This window comes from Anticarsia gemmatalis, chromosome 2 (assembly GCF_050436995.1).
Source record: "Anticarsia gemmatalis isolate Benzon Research Colony breed Stoneville strain chromosome 2, ilAntGemm2 primary, whole genome shotgun sequence".
NCBI lineage: Eukaryota > Metazoa > Arthropoda > Insecta > Lepidoptera > Erebidae > Anticarsia > Anticarsia gemmatalis.
Genome location: NC_134746.1, coordinates 12,909,861 through 12,923,986, shown reverse-complemented (window position 1 = coordinate 12,923,986; position 14,126 = coordinate 12,909,861). Strand labels below are relative to the sequence as shown.

The following is a 14,126-nucleotide window of genomic DNA, read 5'->3' as shown; positions in this document are numbered from 1 at the left end:
TTTGTTTGCAGATAATCGAACGCAAGTCTCAAATGTCGCCCTGTAGCAGGGCTCGAAGGAGAGACGTCGAATAATCGAGGTGAATATAAAAATAAACCTAACTCTACAATACGATACGAAATTATAATCCATTACTGACAATCGTAAACCAGTCAGGCATATCTCACACCTATCATTTCGTATAGGCACATATTTTTATTTCCCTTTTGCCTGTGGTAGCCATCTTTGCATTACCACTATCTACACCTTTATTTATCGCACCTAAATATAATATTACAAAATATAAAAGCACAATTTCACTGAGATACCAAACGTTCCATAAAATAAACATATAAAATTCTCATTGCAATATAAATAAATATTTTGCTGATAAACATATTTTTGCTTCTCTATTGCAACCAATAAAACTGCGGGATATCTTTGCCTAGATTGTCATCGCTGGGCACTCACCAAACGGATTTATAATATCCTGAAAAATTCAAACGATTATGACCTTTATTTCTTTCAAGTAAAGTCTGAAGCCACAGGGTTACGCTTGTTAATAAGCGAATAAAAGGAATTCATGTGGCCCAGAGACAATATAGAATAAGCGGCCATGTTGCTTGTCTATGGATAGAGATTTATGGCGCGAGTGCAGCTGTAATTTCGCAATCTTTATATTTTTGCGATTGTCGGATTAGTTTTTTTAAGCTTTGAATCGGGAATGGCAAGATATTATTATTGATGTTGGCTCTATAAGCCTGGAAATTTATTATAGCGTTGTGAAAATATGATAAAGATCCTTTCGCTGGCGACATCTACTGTATGAACATATTTTATGGATGATCGGCCTCTTTGTTCTGACGTGGAAGACAAACGGTCGGGAAGGTAAAAAACGATTATTCAGAGAGACTTTTCTACATGTCAGGTTATAAAAAGACTATGTTCAATTAAGTAGAGGCCTAAAAACGATGAATCCTTCCTAAATCGGTAAGGGCACTTCATTACATTAATTGTACAAAACAGCTAACTCAATCACGTTTGTAAGTGAAGATGCAAGTAGAAAATAGTACTTAAATAGGCTTGAATATCGGTACAATCAAAATGCACTCTTGAAACCCAGCAATAACATCACAATGTTAATTGCTTACGTATATTACGTTTTTCTAAACTCCAGTTCAAAAAGACACGCAATCAAGCGCGCGTGGTTATAGGCATTCCTTTGATATTTCCATAATTCCCGTGTCCCTGTATTTTTTCTGCGAATGCTCGAGCGTGCTGGACCGCGGGCAAAAACTATATAATAACATGCAATTCTTCTGCGCGCGATAAAATGTCATTTTTTGTTCAAACGCCTAGATTTTATGGCGCAAAAATTGAAAATATTTTAATAACGTCAAAGTGATGATTGTTGTGTACGTGGATTTAACATACTGGATGGTAATGGTCTATTATTTTAAAATATTTTACCTACATTTGCCATTTTTAGGAGTAAAAGAGTTCATAAAATAAACTATAGTTAGTTTGAATATTAATGCATATTTTAAATTCTAAACGAAGAGATACATTTTGGAACTTTATTTGCAGTATTTTCTGTAAAAAAGAAGGAATGATCCCGACTCCTAAAATGACAGGATTCTGTCATAAATTGAAACCTAAAAATTCTTTCCCGAAACAAATTATACAATTCCGAAAACACGATCGCGTGTCGGTAACAGATGCAACATTGAAAAACAACAAATTGTCTTAACAACGTGTCGCACATGCGCATAAAACTCAACCGAGTGTAATAATACATGTAATAACCTTAATAGCAGCGATAATAGCACTTGCATACAACACGTCAAACCGATTCGACATTTGACAGTGAATTAACAAAAAAATATAATCATAATAACCCCTCCAAGCGTTCAGTATTGCCAGCTAAAAATTACAATAAAATGCAATTTTATAATCAAGTGAGACGTGTGAGTGTTAAGTGTAATTATTTATTTTTTATCTGTGGATGCATAGGTACGGAGGTTGGTATAAAATGGCGGGCTGTCACTACTGCAGCGATCTTTATAGATGCCGGTTAATTTATGGGGTGAGACATTTAGACTGAGGGCTACAGTTGATTGCAAAACGAAAACTTAGGAGCTAATTTTATGCCTCTAGGACTTACTTTGATCTTCCGAAATGGTTTTCAGAAATAATTCTGTACTTTAGCACGGGATTTTTCTCATCCGCTGTCATAAGTTTTGGAAGGTTGTTTAGTAATATATGCAGCTATAATTCTTTGTAGTAGCTTAAAATTATAGTGCCCTTAAACAGAATTTGCCTTACAAACGCGATTCTCATCTATTTTGTCCTTATTTTTTGTGACCACACAAAGAGTTGCAACATTGTTTCACAAAATTACACCCGAGCTCAGCCGCGGGGAAGAGCTAGTAATATACTCTTCATACTAAATAATAGTAGAGAAATATCCACAGATAATATTTGCGTATATTTGAAGTGACAATGGTCAAACATTGGCGTGTAGTTGGCACTTGTATAGTAAATTAGGTAACTTCGTGAAGGCTACGTAGTCCATTCAGTTGACGTTTCAATATACTGTGTTAGGCCTATGTTCAAATAGGTTCTATCTATCTCTACATCTTAGGTAACGGAAGTTTTCAGTACTTCTTATATACTAGTTTGTATGATTGACTGTACCTTTTCGGAATGGTAGAAACTTCTAGTATTTTTTACTTCTGCTGTGTAGTCCTGAGTACTAAGTTTTTTTTTATACTTTTATATAAGGCATGCTGCAGCTAACTCGGACATACCTTTTACGTGGCCTAGCTTGCCAGCTCTAAAAAAATAGTTGTCATTTACAAATAGTGTTGTGTTTCATTTCTAAATTTTAAGATGTTTGCCACCGATTGAATGAGAGGTATACATACGTACATAAAATCACACCTTCCCATAGGGTCAGGCAGAGACTAGAGAACATTCTATACATGGTATCTGAATTCCTCATCTGTTCATATCTACAGTGATTGTGAATAGACTAGGTAGATAATGGCATAGACCAATTTGTGACAGCCATTTATGCCCTTATGCTTACTTGCTCACACTAAATGGACGGTCCATATCCCTAGGGATAAATAGTAGAAGAAAATCATCTCAAGTAAAACACACGTTTAATATTCACAGAGTATATTATAATATTTAATCATCCTTTCCGTTTTATTGCCTGCCATTATACTAGTAATTCAGATGATCTATAATTTGAATAAACGCTGGCTTCTCTATTTATTAATCTATATTCCATAGTAGGTTCACTTTTAATTTTAATCTAAATGCTAATAAGATCTGACGCCGTTATAACACGGGACAAATGGATGAGAAACTGGAGTGATTATGTGAAAAATACGATGTCAGTATTTTATATTGACACTGTGTAATCATGTATGTAAATGATTTAAATATCTATTTATATACAAGGGTTGGTACAGTACCCTATAGCAGCGTTTTTTAACGGTATTCACTACGTGGTCTCTAAATAAAAAAAATGTGTTTTATTTTAAAGGAAATGTGCAATATATCCGTAGATAAAAAAAACACCCCTATATATTAGGTTGGGGAAAAAGTCTTTTCGCATTATAGTATGTATTAACTTGTAGTAAAATCTTTTCTCTACATAAAAAAGCTCGATATTTGGGTACCTCACGAGTTTATTGAAAGAAGCCAAAGAGATTTTATTACAAGTTCATACATACTATAATGCGAAAAGACTTTTTCCACGACCTAATACATACTTGCGGACCCTAGGTTAAGAATCATGACCCCGTGTCCTGAAATTCTACCAAAACGCGAATGACTCATTCTTACCTATCAAAGAAAAATCAGACAAACTCTACATTTCAAACCATGCCTCATGTTTTTCTTCGTATTTTTTCTCTACAAAGACAATGTTATCTTAGCCATACATTCGTATAACATAAGCCACGTGATGACATAACGACTCTAGGTGTGGCCATTGCCTCATCAGTTCCGTTTATTTACATAAGAACTCTATGTGAGGTTGTAGAGCTAACATGTGGGACACTGATCTTGGTTAGAATATAATGTAGCGTGTTTTTATAGAAGGAGAGATATTGTAGAGTTTTGGTGTCCTACTTGAAGTACTGAAAGATTACAGTCTCTATTTTCTTTCTTTTTCTTCTAATAAATACTATTTATTCGTGCTGTGAACAGTGAGAGACTCTGGAAAAATCTAATGAGTGCTTCAAAAATATAGCTAGATTATCTCTACCATCTGCTCTCTATTCTACATTTAAACTTAGTTATAGCAAGTTATAAATAAGCAGATTAAAATTTTCAATTATTAAAACCATAAAAGTAAAAAATCTAGCAATTTACCAACTTGTTATACACCAAAATAGCAAACGATTTTGAATATTTTGAAAGATAAAAATATTTCGAAATTCACAAAAACTTTTATGACTGTATAATCGAATTTCATCCGTAGTATTTTTTGCAAAGGCTAGCCATTTTTCTTCACACTCGAAACTTAATTCCCGTAACGAACATTTTTTTGTAAACTTTTTTCTAGTCTTGGTAGAGCCGAATGTAGAGGTAGAGTCAAAACAATTAGCAATCGTCGGCCAAAGTTTGTTGCACCTATTATCTTTGGCTATACGTGTCTGGGTTCCGCAGTGAAATACCAATTGGATGTTAGTTTGTATTTTTTCTCGATTCAGATTGTAGGGTTTTGTATTTTTTCCTCGTCTTGCAATTTTATTTAAGGTAAACAATTTTAGAAAATCAAGTGAACTAAAAATTACTAAACTATATATAGTCTGTGTAAAAATATATTTTAACGTCATTGTTATAATAATTTCTCTTTAACCTAAATATGTATGGCCAAGTATTAAATTATTGTTTAGTTTTGCATCCCAAGGCATCCCAATCAGTCCCCCATTTCCCTACCTACTGATATATTTTTGACTATCGACTGTATAGTCGATAGTCAAAAATATATCTGTATAGTTGACTGACTATACAGTCAGTCAACTATACAGAACCTTCTACGGAAGAAAAACTTCGCACCTTGCACTTTTTTATAACAAAACCGGTCAGAATCAATATTTGCCTACGATTCGTTGACTCTACGATACCAAACCAACGGAAGAAAGAAAAAACCGGTAAACTGCCATTATGAGTGCTCACACGCGACTCTTATACAATAGATAAAATTATGCGCATGCGCAGGGAGCGCGTTGATGTCTTTTGTATCAAACTTTTTTTATACACCAAATATTTTTTGAACTTTTTTGGTAGACTTCTAGAACAACGATATTTTGAGATATTTATTACGGAAATCAAGTTTAACCATATAACTAGTTACTTATTAATCAAAATATAAATCGTCTTTTCTAGATTTGTTTATTTACCTGCCGTTTTGCCACTGCTTATAGAGATAATCTCAGCTAACACATGTAAAGGTAGGCTGTTATTGGATATATCAGAACATTCTCGGTAACTGGCCGGATATTGGTACTAAGAACCGTATAAGGTAATAGGTCCGCCACGCGCTGCGTGAGTTGAAACATAAGTAGTCAAATGCTATTACAGTACACATTCTACTGACTAAGTAGTTTATGTAGAGAATGTACTGACGGAAAAGCTTCTCGAATCGCTTTTAGAGTATCGTAGTACCCGTTTTTGTAACACAAAGTTAAAGGTGACTATGGCAATCTTTTGGATGTTTTGAATTTGCGGACTGAGAGTGTATCCCACTAATATTTGTGGAAGTTTCTGAGGATGGGTTTATGTGTGTATATTTGTTCCTATTCTACACAAAAACGACTGAACAGATTTTGATAAAAGAAAGAAAATAGATAAGTAATAAGTCAAGATTTTGATGAAATTTATTACACAGTCACATGCAGAACCTAGTCAAAGATAAAGGTGGTATAAACTATGAACATAGAGATTTGTTAAATTCTTTTATTTCTGCTTATACTGCAACTCCGTCATTAATGTCATATATTTACAGAATGTGTAGAGTTCAAAGTATGTCTATGACATAACGCTACAATCAGAGTCAGGTGGTAGAGTCACCTTCACATACTCTACCATGCGTTATTATAGAGTCATACTGTAATTATACGTTTATTAATAGGTATTTGTGTATTGTTTGTTGCGTTTTTATATAAGTACTTCTTTATATAGTAATTATGGTGATTTGTTTGTTTTGATCACGATTAAAAGGAAAAATGATATATTACCATATTTAATAAAACCACTAACGTAATCTTCATAGATATTTTTAAATACAATATATTTTAAAACAATGTAAATATGCTGCTTTACTCAGACATATCTCAAAACAAAAACCCTCTCTTATTTAAGAAGAAGACCCGTGGCGAGACCTAGAACATTGGGATACATTTTTATAACTCACAGTAAAAGAAAAACGAATAAAATCATCATAAAGTTAAATGTTTTTTTTTCTGTGACTTCTGAATGAGTTTTTATCAGCGATCGCTAAATCTGTGTAGTGTTTGTGTTCAAGTGGGTATTTTTGGTGACACTGCTGACGCTGTTGTTGCAAAACCAAGTTTAACGTAGGACGACTCGATTTCCTTGAGATATCGTCTTGTGTAAGATGTCCATACAACAGTGTCGACTATAAAGCGTATTGTTTGTATTATTTTCTCTACATAAAACACTTTAAAAAATAAATTTACTCATCAAATAAAAAAGATTTATTTATTTTTAACGAATCCGGATTTTTTGATGAGCATACCACATCTATAGTAGAAAATGACGTTCAGTTACTTTAAATTCTGAAACTATTCGATGAATGAAGTAATACATAATAATTCGTCAGAAGAATCAAATCTGAACTAGAAAACTAAGGAAACAAAATTTCGACGACAGGTGGCGATTTTTTTACAAACATAAAAAAAACAAACAATCGAACATAGTATCGCCTCCTTTTAAGTTGGTTTAACTAAGAAAAAAACATATTATTGTAATTAAATATATACAAAATAATACTAAGAAAACACAATATTATCTCAATATTTTCATCATCAGCTGAACTAGCGTAAAATCATTATCTTTCATCAAAACCCAATTTATATAACTCATCTTCATCAATAGTCTTGTCATTACCATTACAAGGTTGTATTCTTCAATCATGTAGGTGATTCGGTACCATTTCACAAACCCACCTACATGTTCGTGCACTTGACCCCAAGGTCATCACAAGGTCAACACTGCATAGAGTCCATTATCACAAGTAATTATTCCTTATTGTAGTCTATCGGAATGTTATTAATAATTTAATTAGATTTCTTTGGGCTTTATTTGATTATTGTGTGTTTGTTGTTATCTGATTTCTTTTTATGTAGAGGTGGTAGAGTCAAGGGTGTTCATAAAGATAGATTTTTCATGTCCGGAAGAAAAGTGTTTAAATTATTATTATTATTTATCTATAAAGTAGCTTTGAATGTAAGCGTATTTTGTATGCTCGACAATGTTTTTGTGTAAAAATACAAAGCAAGCAAAAATATAGAGTCATAAAATTCACTTGATCTTTTACATTTAGTTGAAAACGACTGGTGAGTCAATTTTTTTTTATAATTTATATGATGCTTCAATACAGTGGCTAGTAAATTGATACAAAACAATTTATAGGTAGAGCCTATCATTAACTTCACCGTTTTAACCAATTTGTTGATTAACCCCTCATCAATAGTTCGCAAAAAATACCCAATCTACCTCCGACTTTGACTCTCACATTTACCGCTAACACAGACTCTACCATTAAGGAAAAAAACTCTATTAAACAGTTTTTCCACCATAATTAAAGATCATCTGCCAGCATTATATAGTTTTTGTGACGCCAAAACTGGCAATTTTCTCAGAAGGCTCTATTGTAGAGTCTCTTTCTGATGACGTCATTGTGAATCAGTTTCCGGCGAGGATGTGTTTGCACGGTCCGTGGGTTCGACGCGACCTTCGGGCGTTTGTGTGAATTTTTAATTCAAGGAGAATTGTTATTTGATAAGTCTGCGTTTTAAGCGCATCACACTTATAAATAGAGTTTGTATTTATGACGTTAAAGAAACCAGCAGTATTTATTTATTCATTTTGTTTATGTGTGCACAAGATTTAGAGCTAAATTGCATTTCTCTCTGTTTATGAAATGTTTGCTATAAGAAATCAACGTAGAATATTAGTCCTTTACGTATTTATTTAAAGTTAATTTTGTTACAAGGAATTTAATTCTGATGCACAGCTCCACATTCAGCATTCAGTCTCCTTAACAAAAAATACAAGGATAGAAGGTAAATCGTTTGTTTCTACTCAATAAACATACCAATCTCGGACACACCATGTTTTAGTTCATTTTGCCAAATACCATGCAAATATACGAAAAATCGCAATACGGACCAACATTATTTGGCAAACCTCCAAGTGTCACTATCAACACAAAAACACACATATCATTGACTCTACAACACAAACAATCTCAACACTGTAAGAGACCTTCACGACCAGGAAGATGACCAATGACATAATAACTACTTACCTTTTTATAGCAACCTATTCAAAAAGATTATCCCACCACAGCTCTACATTTTACGAGACATGTTCTACTGTTAACAACCCATAAAAACATAGAGCCATAAAAACGGTCACTGCAGTAGCTAAAAAAAGCAAGAATAAAATCTCGAACTGTAAGACTCTACATATGTATGCATCGGTGTTTACTTGGCTGTGCCTTAGTGCGTGATACGCATGACAAGTAGCTTATAAACTGCGCTGACGCAGCTCTACGTGGACTTGTAGAGTTTGGTAGAGTCGGTTTTTGCTGTGGTATTACTTTGTATTTCTGTTTATATGAAAATTTGGGGTTTTTGTAACAAATAATTTAATTTTTTTGGGTTATGTAGAGTCGATTTTTTCCGTTCTAATGATTTGTAAATTGAATAAACTACCATCAAATGTAATCAGAAACCAGGGGTTTTGGTCAAATGCAGACACTTATGATAGTCAATGATACAGAGAGTGAATTTACCACCAGTTCGGAAGATAGGGCCAAGGAGTAGAGCTGCCAACAAACTCCTGGCCACTCTTTTTAATCGATCAGTCGTAAAAATATCAGCGAAATCCTTTATAACATGTTTTTGACAAAAAACATAATGTGCCAACCTTCAGTAACGTGGGATAAGGACATGAAAAATAAGACTCAAGAAAGATCTTTGTGTACATGTTACTGAGGTTTGCTTTACCTTTAACTAATTTATGTAGAGCCGGTGTCAATTCACGAGCCTCTAGTATAATGATTTAGATGAATATTTATAGTCATTGTAATTTATAATTGAAGACTTTATACGGAAACCCGTTGCAATGTCAACTTGTACTAACAAACAAACAAATCATTTACGGTACCTGCTGTGTAAGTTTTTTTAAGAGTTGTAATATAATTTAGACTTAGATTATACTGCAACTCATGGCTGTTGATCTAAATACCAGATGAAAAAGCTCAGAAATTCTAAGTTTTAATGGTCCTTTAGTGCACTATTGAACTCTACTACATAGCTCTACTTTTTGAATATATGAACTAGCTTCAAGCCGAACTCTTTGTTCATTTTACAATCTTCATATATTTTGCTTTATTGAACAATTACAATAAGGTTTATTTAACCTTTAAATACGTATTACCTATAGGTTTAGTAAGCCTATAAATAAATAAATAAATATTATTGGACAACTCACACACAGTCATTTGATTCCAATCTAAGCAGAGCTTGTACTATGGTAACCAAATAACTGATAAACATGCTTATATACTTCTAAGATATATATAACTAGCTGACCCGCGCAACTTCGCTTGCGTCACTGAAGAGAATCGGTCAAAATTTTCCCCGTTTTCGTAACATTTTTCGTTGCTACTCCGCTCCTAATGACCGTAGCGTGATGTTTTATAGCCTATAGCCTTCCTCGATAAATAGGCTATCTAACACTGAATAATTTTTCAAATCGGACCAGTAGTTCCTGAGATTAGCGCGTTCAAACAAACAAACAAACAAACAAACTCTTCAGCTTTATAATATTAGTATAGATTATATAGATTAATTGAAAAATAATACATTTATATCTAAAGCCTTGTAGTCTTCTACAATATAATTACAATGATGAGAGTTATTATTAACACGCGGGTAATTTTTCCTCGTGCAATATGGCGTCAGCTAGTGACATCAGATCAAACACGATTTTAATTATATACATATTAATATACATGAGTTTGTATAGCGATTTTTACGATAATCTGACTGTAACTTTGCCAATAGGAAAGAATTTATCTAACTTTTGCCAATTATATGAGCTTATGAGTGGTTTAAGTTGCGCTTCCTACGCCGGTGGTCGATTGTTCGTACCTGAGGCAACACACCAAAGACTTATCGAAATTACCTATGTGTTTATTAGAAATAATTTCTCTTACTCTAACGGTGAAGTCAAACATTGTGATGAAACTTTGCATGCCTGAGAGTTCTTTACAACAACTCTTTACTCGAAGGTATTCAAAGTCCCCAGTCCCCAATTGGCCAGCGTGGTGGACTCAAGGGCTAAACCCACCATTACGGGAGGAGACCCTTACTCTTGGACATTAATGGGTTAAATTTATTTTATTTATTGGGTCTTTCACATATTATCACCGTAGGAATAATAACCAAGTGGTTTTAATTCAGCCATGTCATCGTAATCATAAATTCTTATATAAAATGTGAAAACATGATAACGAGTTTCTATAATTTTTAATTTAACATAACAGGTTAAGAATAAATATTCTATAACATTTTTCCAATATTACCTAATGATGTTCCTTCTAGACTGTTAAAAAAAACATAATTTTGTCAAACTAGTAAGACTTGTACATAAATTGTCTTGTTTTCCATAGTTTTTTTGTTTACTGGATTGAAAAGGTCGCTAAACAGTGTGATTTTTTTTTGTAAATTGATAAAAGTCAGGTTTTAATAACCTTTTGCCGGAATTTATATACATCAGAGAAAATTAAAGGAATGAACTCAGAAATACTCTAAAACGTATGACTGGAAAGTAATTATTTGTGCTTTGTATGTGTAAAGTGAGTTTTTAGTGTTAGATGGTGTTTTCTTATAAGAAAGAGCTTCTTAACCCTTTGGGAAATAATATCAATTTCGGCTACGGCGGCCAGTTTCGTTGAAACCATCCAACAGTGCAGGACTTTTATAGTGGCCAAGTGTGTGAACAATACACAGGTATACTATCTATTCCTTAACTTTCATAGCCTGGTAAGACGGCTAAACCAACACGACCAGAGAGAGGTCAGGCGCAGGACCAACGGCTTTACGTGCTCTCCTGGGCACGAAGGTTTATTACCTCAATTTCCTAACTCCGGTTCATCTCTGAGATTTTTTTGAACGGAAAATTCAGGGACGATTTAGGCTCGAGCCGGGATTCGAACCCGAGACTTTTTGCGCGGCAGTCGCAGACACTACCGAACACACTTCAGAAAAACCGGTACTTCTAAATGTTTTTCTAACAACATTCAAGTCTTCAAATAAAGCCCACAAGTGACCAGTATCAGGCATTATCGACATGACAGCTGGTTGCGCGGGCACACGGCTCCCTTCCTAGAAGCTGAGCATGCTCGCAAACGACCCGCACGTCAAATTGCGTTACGTTATTGCTAATAGCGTTACACGTGGGAATCCAGTGTGGGATGACGTGTGGAACACTGTTGCACAAAAGTTCAAGGAAATTTAGACTCTATTCTGATAAATTTAAGGCTGACTTTTGTATATTATTGTGCTAACCCTTAAATTTCCTAGACGGGTTTTTATTACAGACTTACTTTTCCGGAAGACTAAGGTGTAACGATAAACCCACATGCGCAGTCGTTGTTTTTCTATTTAGTCTACGTATATCTCCAGACACTTGAAGGTTCCTATTAATAGACTGGTATCAAATTTGAAGCAAGATTTTTAGATCCGCGTATACTATTGACATAAGTATATATTAGTTATGTAGAAAACCTATTTGACATAGTAGTTGAAATTAGTTCCTAAAACCGTGTTTTTAAGGTGATAGCATGTCATAAATATGTACCTAAGACGATAAAATATAATTTCGCTCGATAAAAAATCTACATTTTTTAAGTTTGTTAGTTTGTAGAGTATCATAGTCCTGCCCGCCGGTACTACTCGAACTTAACCGATCTTCGCTGAACATTTAACCAATAAACGTTGACCATTTTGTTTCAACAATGCCTGTGAAGGCTTGTACTATTAAAAGCTTTTCGCAGTTTGACGGTCTCGTTTAAATGAGTAAAACAAAATTACTTTAAGGATAGTCCGGTCTATGTAACGAAGGTTCCGTACTAGAGATTCTTCCTGCTATAAGGAGTAACTGAAATAAGTAATTAATCCGTTCATAAAATAACTTTAATCAACGAATGGATTTTATATTCTTTTGGAAAATATTTGGATTGCCAATCTCTTAAAAAATTCTTTTTTTTAAGGTTATTAAAAATATCCTAAGAAAAATTGGTCTCTGAATGCTTATATTTTCGGAAACTACAAGTGTTAGAGAAACACATAATCAATTATTAAGTTTATCCCTTAAAAAATGAAATATTGACGGAATCCTCGACCTAACAATTTTTATATCGCTAAAATTCAAATAAAAAATAACAAAATCACACAAATTAGGTCCGAACTCGAAACAACATGGGTGGTCCAGTCAACAGCAATAGTCTAATAGATCACAGATCCCTAAAGACTACAGAATTATTGGTAATTTCCCATTAAAGTGAAGGAGTGGTGGTCGATGGTCGTAATGGTAATGACCACCATGGGACGATGGTGTTCGGTGTCCTTTACGACTGTACCCCTTTGTTTTATGGGCAAACGTGCACATGAATTTAGATGAACGAACCGATTTGAATTTGTAAATGGGAACAGTGTTTTTTTATGTTTTTTTGGCTGTTTTAGTTCTATAGGGCTGTGGAGGAAGGACCTTCTGTTTAAAAAGATATGGTGTATTGTTTGTGTATGTGTTACTCTAATATCCAGAACTGATAGAAGATTGGTAAAATTGATAGGCTTTGATCAGTATTTAATTATTTTGTTATTTGTATTTTTGTGATATTAACATACGTTTATTAACACTTAGTTTTAGTTCCAGATACAAGTAGTTGACTTTTTTCTAGTGAATTCAATTTTACGTAATGACCTCCCAAATTCCTTCTTATTTTGGCATTTTTTAGACATTATTTTTTAAGTTTAAGCATGGTTTAATATTGACGAATATCTGATTTATTATTGCAAAACCTATTATATAATCTATTAATCGGAACTTCGGAAAAGTCAACTCAAAATCTGATATTTTCGCTTCAAACACAGACTACTAACTTCACACATGTCATAACACTCATAACGTTTTGTAAAAACTCGCGCTACAGTTACCAGTTATTCCTTGAAGTTAACTGTACTAGTACACGACGCTCATAACATGTGATAACAGAATGGATAACGTTTTATAACAGTTGACAACGCGGACTGCATTTATTAGATAACTTGTTTTGTTGATATTTTTATTGGTTGTTGGTATTTGGTAGGATGATTTGTTATAGAGAGGTTAAATGAAGGGCGTAGAAGTTAATATTGATTTTTGTAAACGCTGTAGTTTAGGATGTGAAGAAAATATCATTTTTATTCAAGGCAGTTTTATGTACTGCAACGGTTAGAGTTTACTACAAGTTGCGTAGAAATAAATGTAATATGCGCTTTATGACATATTGAATGAAAGATTAATTTAGTGTTTTAGAAAGGCAATATTTTAAGTTGTTGAAAGTATAACATATTTTCAATGTCAATTGTTGACGATTTCAACAGACGTTGCGATTGTTTGAAATATGAAATTATGTTGGTCTAGACGCCTGCTCGTTTCTGAAAAGTACAAAATTTGATACTAGATAGCCAGTTGTACATAGTTGTTAGTCTTAGAAAAACGCCTTACAGATGTTTTTTAAGCTTTATATCTATCACGCATAAATGATGATATCACGACATATATGAGTAAGTTCAGATGATTGTGCCGTGAACATTGACTCCGCC

The 14,126-nt window shown here is 33.6% G+C and overlaps 1 protein-coding gene across 2 annotated transcripts in view; it reads left to right on the top strand.

Annotated features, from left to right (window-relative positions):
* pot (zona pellucida domain protein papillote) overlaps window positions 1-14,126 on the top strand; it is an 85,671-nt gene that overhangs the window by 25,865 nt on the left and 45,680 nt on the right. For both annotated transcript variants that reach the window (XM_076133134.1, XM_076133123.1), the window contains exon 2: window positions 12-79. The gene's annotated coding sequence lies outside the window, so the exon portion shown is untranslated. The remainder of the gene's footprint in view (window positions 1-11; window positions 80-14,126) is intronic.